A 22,727-nucleotide genomic window follows, 5' to 3' on the forward strand; every position below is an offset into this window, starting at 1 on the left:
TGGTGCATAACAACCGGTTCCATTTCAGTTTCACTTTTAGGATTAAGCCAGTTCAGCACATACAATGCCTTCATCAATACCTCTTCTGGGCTCACACCAATTCCCCCTTGTTTTTTCAAAACAGACAAAAGATTTTTCAGGGTGCAGTGTGCACGCTCAGTAATTGCCTGGCCAGTAGAATTATAAGGGACTCCGAACAGGTGTTGTACCTTCCACTGGATGAGGAAGGTTGCAAGTGTGTCAGAATGGTATGTGGGGCCATTATCTGGTTTGATCTGTGTAGGAACTCCCATGACAGCAAAAGCGTGTAATAAATGACGCTTTACCGCTTTTGCATTTGCTGAGGTCAAAGCTGTAGCCCACAACAGTCCTGAACAGGTATCCACAGACACATTAATGTACTTTTGTCAGCCAAACGGTGCAAATTCAGTAATATCAGTTTGCCATAATTGGACTGGCTGCAAGCCCCAAGGATTTACTCCCTTTTGTTGCAGAGGCACTATGCGGGCACAATCAGGGCAAGCTGAGATAATGGATCGAGCTTGTTCCTTGGTAAGGGCAAACTGTTTTCAGAGCGATGCTGAGGATTGATGGAAGAACTCGTGAGCTTGTCTGGCTTGTTCAAAAGGAGATACATCTGTCACTGCCACGAGTTTGTCTATAATGTTGTTTCCCTCAACTAGACCACTTGGTAGGTTAGAGTGGTTTTTTATATGCATTATAAATACTGGTGCTGTCCTATAATCTAACACGTTCCACAAATCTAATAATGCCTCAAACAAGGGGTTGGAAACTCGCTGCAGAAGTACTCTGTGTATTCTTCGTACAACTCCCACAACATAAAGGGAATCTGCTACCAGATTAATTGGGCAGTTATGCCATTTTTGTAATGCTGCTATCACCGCTTGCAACTCTCAAATTTGAACTGATCCTTCAGCTACAACAATCTGGGAATGCCACTGATCGTTCTCAAACCATACAAAACCTCCTTTGCATGAGTGACTACTCGCATCCGTGAAAATGGTTATTGCATCTAATGGGCGCTCACTAACAATTGACATAGGCTCCAAGGGGAGGTTGGTTTTAAATATGGGATGCGGTGGATAATGATTGTGCACCTGCACTGGAATCCAGGTAAGAGCTAAAGCAAGATAGTCATGTTTGAGAAGGATCTGTTCAAACAGATTGAAAGAAATGGGGATCACAATTTTGGCAACATATGACACAGACAAGGTCAGATATCGGCTTAGTCCTTTCACTACCACCTGGGCAATGGCTTCTCACCTCTGAATGATGGTTTTTTGTTTTTGACTGTTTAGAAATATCTGTTCTAATACTAACAATGGATCATTTTCTTCTGTACTCCACTGGGCCAAAAGTCCTGCCACCTCCTTATTGGTATTATAGACATAAAGAGTAACAGGCAATTCTGATCTTATCCACTGAGCAGTATTCTGTGAAATTTTTCTTGCAATTCACTCAAGCGCTTTTTGTGCTTCTGGTTGTGACAACCTTGAAGCGCTTCCCACCCCCCCATCCTTAGCAGAACAAAGGACCTTGTTATGCCTTAAACGTCTGGTTTTTGTTACGTTGGGAGGAAGAGATAGATGACACCTCATCTTATCTTTCCCGAAGTTTTATGGCCATGAAGGCAGACACCTTGGAAGATAAGGACAATTAACAGTGTTGCTGTGAAAGGCCTCATGGCCTAATTGGGATGATAGAGATGAACCATCTGTGGGACAACCAACTACCAGAAGAAACCACGAACCAACAGCTACCCCTGACGGGTAAGACAAATCACTTCTGGTCAATACCGTGAACTTTCCCCTAGTTTGAAGAACCCAGACCCATTTCCAGAAGAGTCTTACTAATTAGCATGAAGAGCGAGCAGAGGGAGGAGATGAACTGGGTTATAAAATGACCCCGTGCGTGGCATCAGGTGTGGCGTGTATATGCTGTGCAGCATGACCGAAATCTTCAACGCGTCCACCCTCCCTTCACCGGACATCGCTGGATCGATAACCTGTGGAGTGGTGATATCTTACTCTCTTTCTCTCTCTCTCTCTCTCATATCTTAGTTTATATCTTACTGTCCTGGTTTTGTTAAAAAACAAGTTTCTCTTTTAGTGAATTTTGCCTGTCAGCTAAAGCCTTCATATTAGCTGCATTTTCCTGGAGAACCAGACACATGTTTTGGTAAACACAGCAATGGAATGCAAACTTATTGATAAGCACGGATGGACATCTCGCGAGAGGGGCAACGAGAAACCGGTGACCAAGAAACTGACCAACTGTGTATAATATTCCATTCACGGGAATACTTCATATAAAAGTGGGAGATCACGAGGATCTCGTCCCTTTTCCTTTTTCCCTTCTGCTTATGGCCGACATTAGGAGAGGACCTTGCTAGTCGTCCCTGCAAACTGAGGCCTAGTGAGAGACTGAATCCAGCTCCGGTTGGCTACAGAGTCTAATCCAGGACTTTGGGTGCTGGCTCTGCAGTTGCTGAGACTTACAAGATTGGTTTTGTATATTTTGTATTATTTTCTCTATTCTTATTAGTAGCATTAGTAAAACATCTTTAATTTTTTCCAACTCTCTTCTCTCTGTCCTTCTTTCCCTCCCAATCACCTGTCCTTAGTGGGAAGGGGGGAGAGGGAGGGGCAAAAAGGAGGAAGTGGGGGGGAGAAGAGGTTAACAATACATCTGCCAGGGTTTTATTGTCACCCCGCAATCTAAACTCCCAACACTTACTCTCTCTCTCTCATATCTTAGTTTTTCTTCTCTCTCTCTCTTTTGTGTTTTTTTTTTTCCTTTTTTTCTTGAACGTATAAACGTAACATCATTTTAAGTTCTGCTGTTAAAGTCTTGTTAAGTTTTGTATTATAGTTACTAATTGTTGCTAATCCATCGTTTGTAGAAGTACTTTTGCTGCCAATGTATTGATAAGTTTTGTGATATTATAGCATACTTTTGCCAAGTCACTAATCACTGTAATTTGTATTCTACCACATGCTTTTAGTAAATTCATAATTGGACCCCCGGAGTGATTGTCTGTCATTCACTTCGCATTGCTGCGCAGAATTACCCAGAGTTAACTCACACTTGATCTCATCTGTTGAGTCAGGGCGCGTGTTGCGTTCAGAGTTAACTCATCCCTCATCCCATCTGTTGGGACGGGACACTGGTGCAAGGCACCGTGGTTCTTGGGGGTTTCGTCCCCCATGAAGGAGATTAAACAACGGTTGCAAATCTGTATTTGTAATTCCCACAACATTTCTTATCCACTGCAAGTCCCCTACCAATTTCGTTGCATCATGAAGGGTTGCTACCTCTGCTTTCATAGCAAGCTTCTGAGGTCTAATCACGGCCTGGGTTAGCTCATATCCTAAATATTTCCATGGTACGATTCGCTGTACCTTTTCTGGTGCCACAACCAGACCCCACTGACCTAATTGCTTCGTCAACCGAATTATTGTATCCTCACTAATTTCCTTTTTATTGCACAAAAGGATATCATCCATATAATGATAGATGATCATCTGAGGGTGTTGTTGCCTAAATGACTTTAAAGCCAAATCTACATACCATTGGCAAATAGTAGGAGAATTTTTCATTCCCTGAGGTAACACTACCCAATGATATCTTTTCGTGGGAGCTTGATGATTAAGCACTGGAACAGTAAAGGCAAACTTTTCACAATCCTCTGGGTGTAATGGGATCATGAAAAAACAATCCTTCAAATCAATGACAATTATATCCCAGTCTTTTGGAAGCATGGTTGGGGTAGGAAGACCTGGTTGCAATGCCCCCATATCTTTCATTACTGCATTAACTTCTCTAAGGTCTTGTAACAAATGCCACTTCCCTGATTTCTTCTGGATAGCAAAAACAGGTGCTCTTCAACCAACTCCTCTAAATGCGTGAGCTTTTCTTTTGGTAATGGCCATTGATCCACCCAGACAGGATCATTTGTTTCCCAACTCAGCTTCATACACGGCCGGGTGTCGCTCGCCACAATGGCCATTATCAAAAAGGCGACTGTATGACTATTCCCCACTGAGACATCACATCCCTTCCTAATAATGCAATTGTCATGTTCAGAACATAAGGTCGTACCCATGCCTCTAAGCCCTCGACCTCTTCTCTTATCTTAACCATATGTATGCTGATGTGGGTAGGAGTGGCCCCCCCAGTCCCCACTACCATGGTGTTTACTGCTTCTAAAGGCCAACACGGAGGCCAATCAGCGTGGGGGATAATCGTCACATCTGTGCCTGAATCTAAAAGCATTCTTTTTCTCCTAATCTCACTTCCAGGCCCATACATGGAAACCAACCTAGATGGTTTGTCCAAAGTCAGTTTTTCCGTGAAAGCAACCACAGGGGTTCTGGTAGACCCAAACCCTTTCTGACCTCTTTCCGCATCTAAAGCCTTTGGGACACATGATCTGAAGGGTACCAATTGCGCTATACGGGTCCCTTGTTTAATAGTCACAGGGGAGTTAAGACTTGCAACATAATGCCTGTGGGTCCAGCATAATCAGCATCTATTAATCCAGGCAAAACAAACAAACCCTGTCTTGAAGCAAAGAGCGGCCTATTAAAAGTGCACTCAATCCATACGCTAGAGGCCCCATTACTGTAGATGGAACTACATGTACAGACCGGTCTGTTATTGTGACATCTGTTCCCACAGCCAGATTGACACCTGTGCTTCCTGAGGTTGCTGCCCTGAGCTCGGACAAACAACCATGGCTGTTCCCCCTCTCAGCTGGTATTGGGGTGTCATCGCGCCCCAGCCCCTGGCCCTCCCGTTTCCTGGCAGCGGTGTCCTGTCTTTTTTAAATTTTGATTGACACTCCACTGCTCGGTGTCCATACAGATCACACCGACTGCACGTGCCATCAAAAGGCGAATAATTGAGGGGAGCTGGTGACTGACTAGTGCCATTACTAGGTCCCCCTCTCCGAGCATACTGAGGGCAATTTCTTTTAAGATGTCCTGTCTGTCCGCAAGTAAAACATACTAGGCCACAAGAAGAAGGGCTTCGGCCTTTCATTGCAGGCTTAAGTGCTGCCGCCAAAGTAGCAGCATGAGCTTGAGCATGTATTTTTGCTTCCTCTGCCTCCTGTTGCAAAATCAGTACCCATGTACAAGCTTCCACCATCTCTGCCAGAGAAGTAGTTTTTCCCAAGCCGGCTAATATCTGTTGGCATTGGGTGTTTGCATTCATCATGGTCAAATCTTTCCCCACAGTGGCTTTTGCCTCTGGAGTCAGGTTAGTAGAAGCATCTATAGCTTCTTTTAAATGGTCCACAAACTTCATATAGGGTTCCCCAGGATCCTGCTTTATTGTAGAATAGGGTGGCACAGGGGTACCTATATTTGGCAATTCTTTCACTGCCGCCAGAGCAAGCCCTTGCGTTTGCTGTAAAATCCTTGGATGAAGTGCTGCCTGAGTGGCGCCATCCGCATATTGCCCACGACCCAGTAATTGGTCCAAGCTAGCTAATCGTAATGGATCATCAGCTGGTAAATGAACATTTTCTAATACGGCCAATTCCATCTTCCCCTGCCACTTGTCCAAGAATATCAGATATCCCGCTGGGGGAAGCAATAACTCCATCAATGCCAGAATATCTGTCGGAGTTAGTACTTGCCCCTTGAAAAATGAATTGATTAGCTGCATCACATGCTTATTATCCATACCATATTGCATTACTGCACTCTGCAACTGCTTAACTGTTTTCCAGTCAAAGGGAGACCACTGCCTTTGTCCTCTATTATCTATATGCACTGGCATTGCTGTAATACTGCCAGGTAGCATAATCCCTTCAATGGTTGCATCCCTGATTACCCCTTGCCAGCATTGCCCTGCATTATAAGAGTGATCTCGAGGAATATCTCTACCCTGACGCACAGGAGCAGCACCCAAATTGTCATTACTGTCACTACTATACAATTCCCTTGTGTTTCCCTGTGGATCAGTAAGTCAACACATATCCACGAACCGATCTCCTGACCCAGTCTCTAGCCCTTTTCCATATCGCGCTCGCAAATATTCATCTGCTTCCCTTGTTGACCACATCCCATCTTCTACACATTGCTTTGCCCATTTTTGTATTTGCTCCTTTTTTATTCAGATCTCCTCAGGAGTTCCTTGCCAGATTCAGGCAAGTGTATACTTTTCCCTGAGTCAGGGACGGCTCTGGCATTGTTTTTGGTGAATCACGTGTATGCACACTGTGGATCCCCATTGTTATTATTTGCTGCACCTTTAATAATTACCTTGACTGATACTCGAACCTGTATTTATGTCACTATTGGAGAGCTAAAACCCCATCTTCCACCAGTTAATCTGCTGCACTTTCTTTACCAAATAAAAGTTTGTTTTGGATCCTGTTGTCCGTCTAAACTAACTTTGGGGTGCCTCCGTGACAAGGTCCAATTCCGCCAGCTCCCGTTCTTGTTTTCCCCGTTTTTCACATTCCCTGCCAATTGCCTCCAACCTGTCCTTAATTGCATCTGACACCTTTTTATATGCTATTAACCGCGAAGTTTTACTTTTACCACCATCTAGCCGCTTCATTGCTTTTAACACTTCTTGCATCTGTATCTCCTGCCGTCTCAGCAAGTCCTTCAGGCTCTGCACGTGTCCCTCCTCCTGGAAGTCAGGGTGATTTTGTTGTCCGTCGTGGTACTCCATCGACTCTTCCGGCAGAGGCATGTCAGCTGGATTAACTTGTCCTGGCTTGTTGAAACTTGCTGGTTGCTGCCGTTCGTCGTCAGAGGCAGGTAATGGCTCAAAGGGCGCAGAGGGTATAAGCGATTCGCCGCCTCCCAAAAACTCCAAGTCTGATACGGGGCATACCAGCGGCATTGACTTTTCAGAGTTCTCAGAGAGGGGGCAGCTCGCGGCGGGCAGCTCTGGGGGAACGGCACACACTTCCGGCTCCCCTGATATTTCCTCCGTCAGCAGCCTGATCTCCCGCCACGGTCCGGCAAGATCGCAAGCCTCGCGGCTCCCCCTTGTGACAGCCTCCCATAGTTCAGTCCCTATCTCCTCCCATGTATTGGGAGAAAAAAGCTCGTCCGTAGCTCGAACACACCCCTTCCGTTTTGCAAAATGTAGGAGATGCTCCAACGCGTCTCACTCCAAATATCTTCCTGTTCATGCAGCCAGCTGCAGAATATCTTTAACTATTGCTTTTTCTTCCGCGGATGCCATGTTTCCCATGCCGCCTGATTCCCTGTAGGCCTACTTTCCGCTTTTCTTCGAGCGCCTGGCTTACCTTCGTCGGCCTGATGGCCCTCTCACATCTTCACTTCCAGCAATTGTCTTCAATACGAAGTATCATGTTGGGGTCACCAAAATGTTGCTTTCCATGTGAGAGACAGAACCTGACACACCAATATGATGTTCACAGAGTTCAACTTTATTGTCTGACTGAGCTAGCTTTATACCAAAAGCTGCCCTGTCCACGCACCTTGCAGCAATATGATTGGTTACAGCATGCGCTGTACAGTAATGTGATTGGCTGCATGCACTGTCCACGCACTCTGCATGTGCCTGTCAGCGATTGCTCATTGGCTGGTACCTTCTTATGGGATTCCTTTTGTCTCTTTTGTCTCCGGCTTCGCCTCCTAGCCAGGCTGGTGACAACCCCATCCCCTCAGAAGGAGCCCTGCCACTACGCAAGAGGAATAGAAGAATGCCGTGAAGTTATGCAGGGAGAAAATTGGAAGCTGAGCCTAGCTACTGCTGTAAAAGGCAACAAGAAATATTTCAATAAATATATCAGCAACAAAAGGAAGACTAAGGAGAATCTCCATCCCCTGACTGATGTGGGGGGAAACATGGTGAAAGAAGATGAGGGAATGTCTGAGGTAATGCCTTATTTGCCTCTGTCTTTGATAGTCAAACCAGTTGTGATCCAGGTACCCAGACCCATGAGCCAAGACAGGGATGGGGAGCAGAATGAAGCCCCAATTATCCAAGGGGAAATGGCTAGTGACTTGCTACAACACTTGGACACCCACAAGTCTATGGGGTCAGATGGGATACTGTCAGAGACTGAAAAGAATAATGTCTCAAACATTGTGGCAAAACCAGTTCATCTAGTAGCAGGAGATGGGACATTGTCAGAGACTGAAAAGAATCATGCCTCAAACATTGTGGCCTAGTAGCAGGACATGGGACATTCAGGAAAGGTGAATTGTGATTTGCATATCAATGACAAACTAAGGAGCCACAGACAAAGGCCAGCTGACTGATATAGGAGGTGGGGGATGTGCTGCATGTAGATTAATCTTCTGACAGGCCCAGCATGGCACTAAGGGAAAAGCTGAGACCCTTCAAGATGGCCGGAGATCCTTCAGGACTTTTCTGTCTTTCGCAATCACCCCCCAGTAACACCTGCGCAAAAGACCAAAAATTAGGCAAACAGGCAATCCAGAAGGCTATAAAAAGGCTCACCTATATCAGCACTGACAGGGAACCCACCATCCTGAGGACTACTCCGCCCACCAGTCTCATCACGGGAACTGAACGAGATACTGGAGGATGCTGCACTTCCAAACTACAAACCCCGGCATCCTCATCGCGGGAACCGAACCAGACCTTGGAGGCCACACATCACTGGACCCAGACTACGAGTCCCATCATCCACACTGTGGAGTTGTAAGGGTGGCAGAATCCCTCTCTTTCTTTCTTCCTTTGTTACTTTTCTTCTCTTTTCTTTCTTTCCTTCTCTTTTCCTTTCCTATATCCCTATTTCTTTGCCTTTCTTTCTATGAGTAGTATAATGACATAAGGCTTACAGCCCCACATGTGCAGCAAAACTCTTTTATGTAAGTACTTTTACTGTTAAACAGTTCACCAATTAGGCTTAAGTAATGAGAGGGCAAAAACTCATGGACTCCACACAATTCAACAAGAATTCAAGCGAAGCCATTTATTACAGAGACAAGCCTCCTTATATACGCAGTTATTTCCTGATCACACGTCCACGTTCCAAACATGCATTGGCTGATCGGATATTGTTCATGTTCAGGTCTTGTTATTATAGAATTACCTCACTCTCATAACAGGTGTTGTTTTTCAACCTTCGCGCCGGCCTTGGAGTTGCTTTGTCTAGTTCAGAAATAAATCTCTATCTAACAGAAACCCATACACACAACAACCTTAAGAAAATCCCTTCAATCTCCCACAATTACCCCTTTTTGTTTTTGAACCAGCCAGGACTTGTTTACAACGCGCGGAATCATCTTTGAAATACACTGTAGCATACAACATATGATTAACAACAATGATTACGGTTACATATAATGTAGCTAAGCCTTACATAATAAAATCAAACAACTACACACCATTTGTCAAACCTTAATTCTACTATGACAATCTTATTAACATGCTGGGTTAGTTTGTCTAAAGTAGTATGAATAGATCCAGAATGATTAAACAAGTTCATACAACATCTTTCTCTTAAGTTCATCACAACCATGTCCTTCCGATAACAACAAAAATCTATAACAACACGATTTTGAAGTGTAACATGCCTAATACCATCAACATCTACTATTAATTGAGTTAGTATCTCAGAAGTTAGATTAACCTGTTTAAAAGACCAATAGCTTAACTTTGATATGTCTCCTAAAGCTTTACCAGCCGCTAGATTAGGGAGAAGGAGTGCAGTAGATACTACGGTAGGAATGTCTCGTAATTTTACCTCATTTTTGCATTGACTATCTAAGTGTAATATCACCCTTTTGACTCTCCTGTTGTTTGCTCAAATTGCCATTCTCCACAGAAGGTACACCACCTGCTTGCTAATGGGTTTCTAGACCACCAGGTCTGTGAGCATCCATAACACTGAATTAGGATCCATGGTTGACATCTGAAACAGTCCTCACAACTTATCTCTCTCCTGTCCGTCTGCATCTGTTGAATCTTCAATCCTCGGCCTGTAATGACACAAGCATAACCTTTTCCCCAGGTTATCAATTGATGTGGCCTTTTCCATTTACCATTAACTAGTGATTTGACCATAACTAATGCAGGTTCTTTCTGATTTAGCATGGTTTTGGGTCGTACTTGCAAAGTGTTTCATCACAGGGCAAATTTGGGCTGCATCACTTAGATAAAAGTGATACAACACATACAATGCTTTTGACAATTGATTTTGTGGTGTTTTCCCTACTTCTCCCCCCTTTTTGCTTAAAAACAAAAACAAAAACAAAACAGTTCAGAATCAGATACTTGCATTTGACCTTGACTACATACTCAGAATCCCAAATCAAATTTAGAGATTCCGCCTTAAAAAACTCTAAGTAATGTAAAGCTGCACCAAGTTCTGCTAATTGGATTGAACCTTCAATAATTTTTACAGAATGATGCCAATCATTATCTTCATGACAGACCACTACAGCTTTATGAGACTTCCGAGAAGCATCAACAAAAACTGTGCAAGTATGTAGGATCAGACCAACTACAAGTATGGTCTGTGACCTGATGTTAAAGACTTGCAGGTTCTGCATCAATTTACATTTAGGCATGCCAAAAGCTGTGCTGTTAAAAAAAATCAGCTAGTGCAATTTACAAGGATGTAGATTGCAAATAAAAAATCAGAATTAAATTTCACAAATGGAACATGTATGACAAAAGGATCATACCCTATTAAGACTTCAATTAATTCCCTGCATTTCTTGATCAGAGTAACAATCGGTATAAGAGTCTGTTAGCATTCTCATCATACTGTCCCACAATAGCCACAGGTTGTTTCTATGTTGTAGCTATAAACAGACAAATCTGCAAGTCCAGTTGAATGCAGTCAGCCTGTAAGGTTGTCATAAATTTATTCTTCAAAGTTTCCAACTCCATTTTAGCCGTCATATTTATTGGATATTGTTTTCCCTTACCGGATCGAAGTCCTATTTCAGATCTGTCAGTATAGTATTTGCTTTATCGAAACATTGGCTGTTAATATTAGTGGAAATGCAGCATTTGAAATTTCCTTGGAGATTTCTCACTTGCAGCAAGCAGATCTGCACCATCCAAGGAGCTTCTTGTGGGACATGCAACTAAACAGAATTCTCAGAAAATGTTATTTGAGCTTACAATTTTCTTAACGAATCTTGACACAAGAGAGGTATAGGGCTTTCTGGCAACTACAAGAATTCATGTATTAAAACTTTGTTCCAAATTTGGCATTCTATTGGTCTCAAAAAAACGCCTTTCTTTCGTTCTCTCCCATGACCTCAAAAACTAGCATGGTGAATTTACTAAGAAGTCTCTTACAACCAGTTACCACAGAATAAGTCTATTAAAAAAAATTTTGGTTTAATTTCCCAGCTTCATTAGAACTATGGATCCACTGGCAATGCCTTTAAATTTCAACCCTCAGACTCCTTCATGCAGTATTACAGTTTTCTAGCAGTAACATTGCTGAGGGGGGAATAAAACCTCCCTCTCGCCCCCATCTGAGATGGCAAAATCTCCAGCCCAGCATGAAAACAAATCAGTTCAAACTCCACATCAAACCAACCTGGCTGCACTCCACACCCAAATCAGTACCACTCTGACCCAGAGAAGCACTGAGCACTCTGACCTCCCCAAAGCTGACCAGTGTGAAAAGACTGACTTCAGCAAGGAGGTAAAATGATGAGCTCTCTCCCCAGATGTGCCAAAACCTAGGAAACAAGACAGAAGCAAAAAGAAACATCACCAACAACCCCTGATTCAAAGCTGAGAAGCAAAACAGTGCCACAACAAAGATGGATGACAATACTCCAGAGAAAAAAAAAGAAAGAGCAGGGGGAGTAAAGCCCCCCTTTCTCCGCTTAGCAACGCGAAAACAGTTTTTTTCCATTTTTTTTTCTTCTTTCTCTTCTTGCTGCAGTTCAGATATAGCCAAGGCCACGCAGCTGGCGTAATCGCTGGTACGAAGTGGGAGGCTCTGGCAAAGTCCTCGGTTACAATGAGCTGAGTTTTATACACAATTCCAATTAGCTCAACAGTTGTTACATTTCTCAGCCCCATTTACCTTTGACATTTACAAATGTCAAAAAACAGTATATTAAGCATCAATGCATTATTCCATTTTCCTAGATGCCAAATCAGTTCATATTTTAGCACCTTTTAAATACAACCTCATACAATACCAGGTTCACATCCATCATAGCATTTAGTTGTTTGTTTGTTTGTTTTTCTTTTCTTTTTTTTTTTTTTTTTTTTTTTTGCAAAGCAGAGTTTAACAATTTAAATTCTTTTCTGGTCTCAAAATTACTAGATAACAATATAAGCAATTACTCTAATGCGTAAGGATGCATACTAAGGGGGAGCAAGGTGGAATTTTAGCAGTGGAACCGGTTCCCGTTTTGTAATTATCTCCCCAAACAAAATTCTTTTGGTACCAAATATAAATATGCAAACTAAAATACTGAGCTCAGATATGAAAACCAAATACCAAGTTCAAATATGCAGATAGATCACAGTTACACTTATTCAAGCCAATATCTCAATTTTAGCATTGCACCTTTGGGCCACTTACTACTCAGCCAGGTAGCGGTGCCGCTGGGTCTCCCTGACAAAACAGGTCAGTGCACGCTGGAGTCCGATCGGCACCTGCCCACCCACCACTGCAGTAAGCTGGACTGGGCAAGGCTTTGATTAGTGTGTCATCTGGTGTGCTACAACTGTTATCCCAAAACTAGGATTCTTTACTTGGTGTGCATACAAAAAAGCCAAATCCAGCACATCGAGATGAGACACAGCCTATCACAGAGTTGTGCAAGTCTGGATATTGGAATAAAGCTAGCATTCTAGAAAGAAAAGTAACAGCTATTACACATAAAATCTTATCATCACGTTCACGCAGTAAGGAACTAAGTCATGATCTTCTGTATTATCACAAAACACACTTTTTGAGTCAACGGATTCTCATGATTTAACAGTCTGTGAACTTATTGTACCATATAACAGACAAAGACCTATTAAACTGTAATATTCTTAAACAGATACCTACAAAGAAAACAGGTTAATAAGGAAAGCATCTTGCAGACTTCAGGAAGTTTACTGTGACCTATGTGTTATCAGTTAACTCTCTCTCAGCTTGTTGAAGTTCAAACCGTTCCGCCTGTAAAACTGTCTGAAATGATTTAATGATCTCTTGTAGGGATTTATTTTGTCCTACTCTTCTCACCTTAAAAAACAACATTAATTGCAACAAAGTGTTATACTTCAAGATTCTATTCTCCGGACACTTTTCCCAATCAATTAACTTATACAGCAGCCACCATTAATTACAATATTTTAAAAGATCTTCCTTCCTCCTATTTCCAAGTGCTTTCCTATGTTTTAAAACACCTCCCAATATCGATTTCTTAGAAACACGACTGAAAACAGTCATTTCTGACACCATCTCGTAAGTAAAAATCATGAGAAGAGAGAGGGAGGAAGGGGGGGAAAGCTCAGGGCTACTTGCAGCGCGAGTGGGAGAAGTGGGAAGAAAGTTTTACGGTGTACTTATACCACAAAGAAACAATTCTAATAACAACCAGTGAAACAATTAACTCACATTCCTGACAAGCTGCTTGATTTTCAGAGAGGCAATACACAGAAGCATATAATATGTACTGTAAAACTCGCAGATAACACGTTGAAAGCAAACATTAGCATTCTCTACTGATAATTTCAACACCAGTGGTTCCTTAACTTGTAAGTTTTCAACCTGCTTATTGATAGCCTCTTGAAGATGGTCAGTAAATTGCATGTAATTCTCACTGGGACCCTGATAGTAGTTATAAAAGCTTTGGTTGCTTTGTTGGTTTCAGACACCTCTACTATAGCTTGATATGCAAGATCTGTTGACTGCCTCAGGATTTCAGAAACCTCTACTATAGCTTGATATGCAAGATCTGTTGACTGCCTCAGGATTCCAGAAACTAATAGCGCCTGTAAGTGTGGTGTGTCAATTAGTGTCTGTTCCAAGAGCTGTGGGATACCTGCCCCTTTCAACGAGTCCCCATCGTTCTGTCCTAAATGATCTATAGCTGTTACATTGCATAGGTCTAATTTTGCTTGAGTCTTTCATGGTTTTTATCTGATCTCGGGGCAACTCGTACACATACTCTTTTTCCTGTTAACTTTTGAAGAAAATGCTGCAAACCCCCATCGTCATCCAAGTCCTCAGATAATGTGGACTTGAACGGTGCTGGAGAATCATTGGTAACAGGGGGGTTCGGAACAGTGCACATTCTTGCCAATACTTTCTAGCATCATAATTATTCGTATAAACTGAGTGCCCAGGAACACCCCCTTTCCCGTCACGATCATCATGACCGCATAACCAACTGTTGGATTCTCTCGCTAATAGCTGATCTAATCTTTCACATTGTTCTGTTGTCCAGTTCTTATCCAGTGACTCCTTCTGCTCTCTCGTGGAAGTTGGATTGTTAAAAGGCGATAAAGGCAGATACAAAATGGTAAAAGGACTGACAGTACACTTACTTACGACCTTAGCATTCTCAGCTTTCACAGGTTCTTTGGGCAAATCATCTGACTCCAATCCTCTGGACTTGCTATTCTCACCAGGGTTGGGCAATGGTACAGGAAGCCATCCGCTCGGCATTTTTCCTCCCCCTCCCCGGACTGCTGAACCATCAGGGGTGCCGAAAGCACAGCAGAGGATGGAATAGGGAGGGTATCAAAGACACGAACCGGGTAAACTTCACAGTGACTTTCAGGATACTTATCAGGCTGCAACGCTGCAAAAATTCTGGCAGCAACAGACCATTCAGCCTTAAGATCTTTTAAGGTAGTGATTATAAGCTTCCATGTAGTTACTAATGATTTAGTTTCTTTATCTCCATTGCTGACTTTATCCCATGATTTCTGCCCTATATCATCCCAAAGTTCAAGTTTAAGTTTTGAGTCACTAATGCTCATAACAGTCTTTTCAGGTTTTAATTGCTTCACTGTAGTAATTATAAGTTTCCAGGTGGTTACAAGGCCGAGAATATATTTTTCACTGTGACTAATTGCCTTCCACAGCACAGTTCCCACTTTTTCCCAAGTCTCTATTTGAAAAACTCCTAACAGGTCAGCAGGAAACCCATTGCCTCTGCATCAAATTAATAGTCTTTTGAGGTTACTCTCCTCATACTTCACCCCTCTCTTAGAGAGAATATGCGAGAGGAGCCGCAGTATTTCTTCTTCTTCTTTAGAAATATTCTGCCCCATGTCCTCTCGCCCCCAGCTGCTCACCTCTTTGGGTGTCCGTTGCAACGATATCGGATCCTTTATCCCTCCTCTGTCGCTTCTGTAGCGATCAATCAGGAGTCACACAGCCCGCAGACTGCATCCCGGTCACGGTGTTAGCAATCAGGACACATAACCACGGACGTAGTTATATGCGGTGCTTTATTTCAGCCCTGGGAAACCAGGGGTTCACACCCAAAGCTGGCTTCGAACAGCTGATTCAGACCATACCTTATTATACAAGTTAGTCACATACATATTCATTACACCCCTGAAAACTATTAGCATATTCCACACCTATTCTAACACAAACTTTCTATCTAAAAGATGCTATGATTATCAGTTATTTAACTTTAAAAGAATATATCGTAAATCTACGTCCACCTTAAGAATAAGGCTCGGTTACAGTTACCTGCCTTATAAGAATATACCATAAATCTATGTCAGCTTTAAGAACAGAGTTTGGTTACTGATTACAAGAGTTCTATGGCTACAGGGCTGGTTGCTATCCTAATATTAATTCAACTGTAACAGATCCAGCAGCAAAGGCCCACCCTGTCCTAACTGTAAGAGAACATGGAAGGAAACATCTTGTAAAGTTGATTCTGTTACTATCAACGGTCCAGCCGAGCCGTTCCAGCTGGGGCTCGCTCCCCGCAGCAGTCGTCCGCCTTCCGTAAATTCTCCTTATGGACTACGTCGGGGTCACCACTTGCGAGGGCAAAAACTCATGGACTCCACACAATCCAATATGAATTTAGGCGAAGCCATTTATTACAGAGACAAGCCTCCTTATATATGCAGTTATTTCTTGATCACGTGTTCACGTTCCCAACACGCATTGGCTGATCGGATATTGTCCATGTTCAGGTCTTGTTATTATAGAATTACCTCACTCTCATAACAGGTGTTGTTTTTCAGCCTTCGTACCGGCCTTGGAGTTGCTTTGTCTAGTTCAGAAATAAATCTCTATCTAACAGAAACCCATACACACAACAACCTTAAGAAAATCCCTTCAGTCTCCCACAAAGTAACATAAATCTATCAGCAATCCTGGCTAACTGGGGAGGTCCTAGTTGACTAGAAGTTGGCAAATGTGACACCCATCTACAAGAAGGGCCGGAAGGAGTATCTGGGGAAAATTACAGGCCTGTCAGTCTGACCTTGGTGCCAGGGAAGGTCATGGAGCAGATCATCCTGAGTGACATCACACAGAACATACAAGAAAACCAAGTGATCAGGTCCAGTCAAATGGGTTTATGAAAGGCAGGTCCTGTTTGACCAGCCTGATCTCCTCCTACTACAAGGTGACCCACCTAGTAGATGAGGGAAAACTGTGGATGTTGTGTACTTAGAGTTCAGTAAGGCCTTTCACACCATATCCTACAGCATTCTCCTGGAGAAGCTGGTAGCTCATGGCCTGAATGGGTGCACTCTTCGATGGATAAAGAACTGGGTGGATGGCTGGGCCCAAAGTGTTGTGATGAATGGAGTCAAATCCAGTTGGCAGCTGGTCATGAGTGGTGATCCCCAGGGCTCAATATTGGGGCCAGTTCTGTTTAATCTCTTTATCAATGATCTGGATGAGGGGGTTGAGTGCACCGTCAATAACTTTGCAGATGACACCAAACTGGGTGACAGTGTTGATCTGCTGGAGGGTAGGAAGGCCATACAGAGGGATCTGGATCAGCTGGATCATTGGGTTGAGGCCAATTGTATGAGGTTTAACAAGGCCAAGTGCTGGGTCCTGCACTTGGATCACAACAATCGCATGCAACACTGCAGGCTTGGAGAAGAGTGGATGGAAAGCTGCCTGGCAGAAAGGGATAGACAGCCAGCTGAATATGAGCCAGTAGTGTGCTCAGGTGGCCAAAAAGGCCAACAGCATCCTGGCATGCCTCAAGAATAGTGTGGCCAGCAGGACTAGGGAAGTGATCATGACACTGTACTTGGCACTGGTGAGGCCCCACCTTGAATACTGTGTTCAGTTTTAGGCTCCTCACCATAAGGACATTGGTATCAGAGACAGTGCAGAGGAGGGCGACGAAGATGGTGAGGGGCCTGGAGCACAAGTCTTATGAGGAGTGGTTGAGAGAACTGGGGCTGTTTAGTCTGGAGAAAAGGAGGCTAAGGGGAGACCTTATCGCTGTCTGCATCTACCTGAAAGAAGGTAATAGCATGGAGGGTGTTGGTTGCTTCTCCCAAGTAGCAAGTGAAAGGACAAGAGGAAATGGCCTCAATTTGTGCCAGGGGAGGTTTAGATTGGATATTATGAAAAAATTATTCACAGAAAGGGTTATCAGGCACTGGAACAGGCTGCCCAGGGAAGTGGTGGAGTCACCATCTCTGGAGGTGTTTAAGAGTCATATAGACAAGGATCTTACTGACATGGTTTAGTGCTAGAGTTAGGTTATTGTTGGACTTAATGATCCTGAGGGTCTCTTCCAACCAAAATGATTCTATGATTCTATGTTTCTAACTAGAGAATCAGTAAGACTCGCTCACCTTTCAGCAGTCCTATATGGCCAGTGCCAAAGCCTAATGGAGAATGGAGACTAACAGTAGACTATCATGGCCTAAATGAAGTTACGCCACTGTTAAGTGCTTCTGTGCTGTACATGCAATATGAACTGGAGTGAAAGGCAGCCAAGTGGTATACCACAACTGAGATTACTAATGCATTTTTCTCTGTTGTGTTGGCAGCAGAATGCAGGCCACAGTTGGCCTTTACCTGGAGAGGTGTCCAGTACACCTGGAATTAACTGTCCCAGGGGTGGATGCATAGCCCTGCTACCTGCCATGGAGTGATCCAGACCACACTAGAAGAAGGCAAAGGTCCTGAACACCTGCAATATACAATACATTGTTGACATCATTGTATGGGGTGACAGAGTAGCAGAAGTCTTCAAGAAAGGTGAGAGAATATTTCAAATTCTTTTGAAAACTGGTTTTGCCATGGAGAGGTAAGGTCAAGGGACCTGCATGAGAGATGCAGTTTTTAGTAATTAAATGACAAGATAGACGTCACCAGATCCCGATAGAGGTGACTGACAAAATAACAGCTATGTCCCCACCAACTAGCAAAAAGGAAACACAAACCTTCTTAGGTGTTGTGGGTTTCTGGAAAATGCATATTCCAGATTACAGCCAGATTGTACACCCTCTCTATCAAGTGACTTGAAAGAAACATGATTTTCAATGGTGCCCTAAACAACGACAGGCCTTTGAACAAATTAAACAAGAGATTGTACATGCAGTAGCCCTTAGACCGGTCCAGACAGAACAAGATATTAAGAATGTGCTCTATACTGCAGCTAGGGACAATGGTCCTACCTGGAATCTCTGGCAGGAGGCACCAGGTGAGACTCAAGGTTGACCCCTAGGGTTTTGGAGTAGCAGATATAAAGGCTTGGAGGCCAACTATACTCCAACTAAAAAAGAGATATTGGCAGCATATGAAAGAGTTTGAGCTGCTTCAGAAGTGGTTGGTACTGAAGCGCAGCTCCTCCTGGCACCTTGATGGATGTTGAAGGTTAAAGTTTCTTCCCCTCATCATGCAATCGATGCTATATGAAGTGGATTGCATTAATCACACAGCGGGGTCAAACAGGAAAACCTAATCGCCCAGGGATCTTAGAAAAGATCACAGACTGGCCAGAAGGCAAAGATTTTGGAACGTCACCAGAAGAAGAGGAAGTAACATGCTGAAGAAACCCCACCATATAACGAATTACCAGAGAATGAAAAGCAGTATGCCCTGTTCACTGATGGATGTTGCCATCTTGTAGGAAAACATCGAAAGTGGAAATCTGCTATATGGAGTCCTACACAACAAGTCACAGAGACTGATGAGGGACAAGGTGAATCAAACCAGTTTGCAGAGGTAAAAGCCATCCAGCTGGCATTAGACATTGCTGAAAGAGAAAAGTGGCCAGTACTTTATATCTGTACTGACTCATGGATGGTGGCAAATGCCTTGTGGGGGTGGTTAAAGCAGTGGAAGCAAAATAACTGGCAGTACAGAGGCAAGCCTATTTGGGCTACCACATTGTGGCAGGACATTGCTACTTAGCTAGAGAATCTACCTGTAAACATACATCATGTAGATGCTCGTATGCCTAAAAATCGAGCCACTGAAGAACATCAAAACAATCAGCAAGCAGATCATGTTGCTGAGATTAAAGTAGCTGAGGTGGATTTGGACTGGCCACATAAAGGTGAACTTTTTCTAGCTCAGTGGACTCATGATGTTTCAGGCCATCAAGGAAAGGATGCAACATATAGATGGGCTCGTGACTGGGGGGTGGACTTAACTGTGGATATTATTGCACAGGCAATCCATGATTGTGAAACGTGCTGCAATCAAGCAGGTCAAAAGGTTAAAACTTGTGTGGTATGCAGGGCGGTGGCTGAAATATAAATATGGGGAGGCCTGGCAGATTGACTATATTATATTCCCTCGAACCCGACAAGGCAAGCGCTATGTGCTTACGATGGTGGAAGTGACCACTGGATGGCTAGAAACATATCCTGTGTCTCATGCCACTGCCCAGAACACTGTTCTGGGCCTTGAAAAGAAAGTCCCATGGCGACACAGCGCTCCAGAAAGAACTGAGTCAAACAATGGGACTCATTTTAAAAACAGTCTCATAACCAACTGGGCCAAAGAACATGGCACTGAATGGGTATATCATCTCCCCTGTCATGCACCAGCTTCTGGGATGACTGAGCAATACAATGGCTTGTTAAAAACTACTCTGAAGGCAATGGGAGGTGGAACCTTTAAAAACTGGGATAAGAATCTGGCACAAGCCACCTGGTTAGGTAACACCAGGGGATCAATCAGTTGAGCTGGCCCTGCTCAATCACACCTTTTACATACAGTAGAAGGGGATAAGGTCCCTGTGGTGCATGGAAGGAATATGTTAGGAAAAGCTGTCTGGGTTATTCCTGCTTTGGGCAAAGGCAAACCCATTCGTGGGACTGTTTTTGCTCAAGGGCATGGATGTACATGGTGGGTGATGCTGAAGGATGGTAAAGTCTAATGTGTACCTCAAGGAGATTTGATTCTGGGTGAGAATACTCAATTTCAAACTGTGTGATGTTATTTACTGCATGATATTAACAGTGTTTGATAAGTGGCTTTCAGGCTGATGCAGTGGTGATGAAACCTGAGCTAGCTTCATTAAATGGCATCCATTAACTTCTTTGAGACTGATAGATTACACACCATCTCTCCTACCTAGAGAGACTGCTGTGACAGACAGAGACCTGCAGTCATGAAATAAATGAAATTAGCAGACACTTAGTGTAGAAAGATGAACCATGAACTGGTGATATACATATATATGTGTGTATATACATTTGAAGCCAGGTAAAAAACATCAGTGATTTGGGTATGACATAAATGGTATGGAATAAGGGGTGGAATGTCCTGGTTTAAAAACAAGACCAGTTCTAGTGAATTTTCGTTTCAGCTAAGTTCTTCTAAGTAATTGCACTGTTTGCTCTGGAGCTGATATTGGTAGCAACGGTATGCAGAAGAGGCCCAGGATTATACATATGCCTTCTTTGTCTCTGTCTACTCTGCTGGAGGCTGCCCTGGGGAATCCTGTACCCCTGAGACCCCGGATGAAGCCAGGTTAATGGAGGAGTTTGCTTTAGTCGATGAGGACTGGGTTAGGGAACAATTAAATAGTCTGGACATCCATAAATCCATGGGTCCAGATGGGATGCATCCGCGGGTGCTGAGGGAGCTGGCTGAAGTCATTGCTAGACCGCTATCCATCATTTTTGCCAAGTCTTGGGAAACGGGAGAGGTGCCCGAGGATTGGAGGAAAGCAAATGTCACTCCAGTCTTCAAAAAGGGCAAGAAGGAGGACCCGGGTAATTATAGACCGGTCAGCCTCACCTCTGTCCCTGGGAAAGTAATGGAACAACTTATCCTTGGTGTCATCTCAAGGCATATCAGGGATAAGAGGGTCATTAGGGGCAGTCAGCATGGCTTTACCAAGGGTAAGTCATGCTTGACCAACCTCATAGCCTTTTATGAGAATGTAACAAGGTGGATGGATGATGGCAGAGCGGTGGATGTGGTCTACCTTGACTTCAGTAAAGCCTTTGACACAGTCCCTCACAGCATCCTCACAGCTAAATTGAGGAGGTGTGGTCTAGACAATAGAGTAGTGAGGTGGGTTGCAAACTGGCTTAAAGAGAGAAGCCAGAGAGTGGTGGTCAATGGTGCGGAGTCCAGTTGGAGGCCAGTATCTAGTGGAGTGCCTCAGGGGTCAGTACTGGGGCCAATATTATTCAATATATTCATTAACGATTTAGACGAGGGAATTGAGTGTACTATCAGCAAGTTTGCTGATGACACTAAGCTGGGAGGAGTGGCTGACACGCCAGAAGGCTGTGCTGCCATCCAGCGGGACCTGGACAGGCTGGAGAGTTGGGCGGGGGATAACCTGATGAAATTTAACAAGGGAAAGTGTAGAGTCCTGCATCTGGGCAGGAACAACCCCAGGTTCCAGTATAGGTTGGGGAATGACCTATTAGAGAGCAGTGTAGGGGAAAGGGACCTGGGGGTCCTGGTGGACAACAGGATGACCATGAGCCAGCACTGTGTCCTTGTGGCCAGGAAGGCTAATGGCATCCTGGGGTGTATTACAAGGGGGGTGGTCAGTAGATCGAGAGAGGTCCTCCTTCCCCTCTACTCTGCCCTGGTGAGACCCCATCTGGAATATTGTGTCCAGTTCTGGGCCCCTCAGTTCAAGAAGGACAGGGAACTGCTGGAGAGGGTCCAGTGTAGGGCAACAAAGATGATTAAGGGAGTGGAGCACCTCCCTTATGAAGAAAGGCTGAGGGAGCTGGGTCTCTTTAGTTTGGAGAAGAGGAGACTGAGGGGTGACCTTATTAATGTTTATAAATATATAAAGGGTGAGTGCCACGAGGATGGAGTCAGGCTCTTCTCAGTGGCAAACAATGATAGGACAAGGGGTAATGGGATCAAGCTGGAACACAAGAGGTTCCACTTAAATTTGAGAAAGAACTTCTTCTCAGTGAGGGTAACAGAGCACTGGAACAGGCTACCCAGGGAGGTTGTGGAGTCTCCTTCCCTGGAGACATTCAAAGCCCGCCTGGACACATTCCTGTGCGACCTCACCTAGGCGTTCCTGCTCCAGCAGGGGGATTGGACTAGATGATCTTTTGAGGTCCCTTCCAATCCCAAACATACTGTGAAACTGTGATACTGTGATATTGCTATGGCAGCCTAAGTTGCTGATAAATTTTGACATCCTATAAGTGAGAGGGGCATACTTGCAACGAGGGGTGGACAGAACAGGTAACCAAAATTGACCAACCAAGTATTCCATCCCGTTCATGTCATACACAGTATAAAAGTGGTAGATCACAAGGGTCCCGAGCTCTTCAACCATGGCCAGCATCTGAAGTGGACCCTGCCTGTT

The sequence above is a fragment of the Patagioenas fasciata genome, chromosome W (genome assembly GCF_037038585.1).
Source record: "Patagioenas fasciata isolate bPatFas1 chromosome W, bPatFas1.hap1, whole genome shotgun sequence".
Lineage (NCBI taxonomy): Eukaryota > Metazoa > Chordata > Aves > Columbiformes > Columbidae > Patagioenas > Patagioenas fasciata.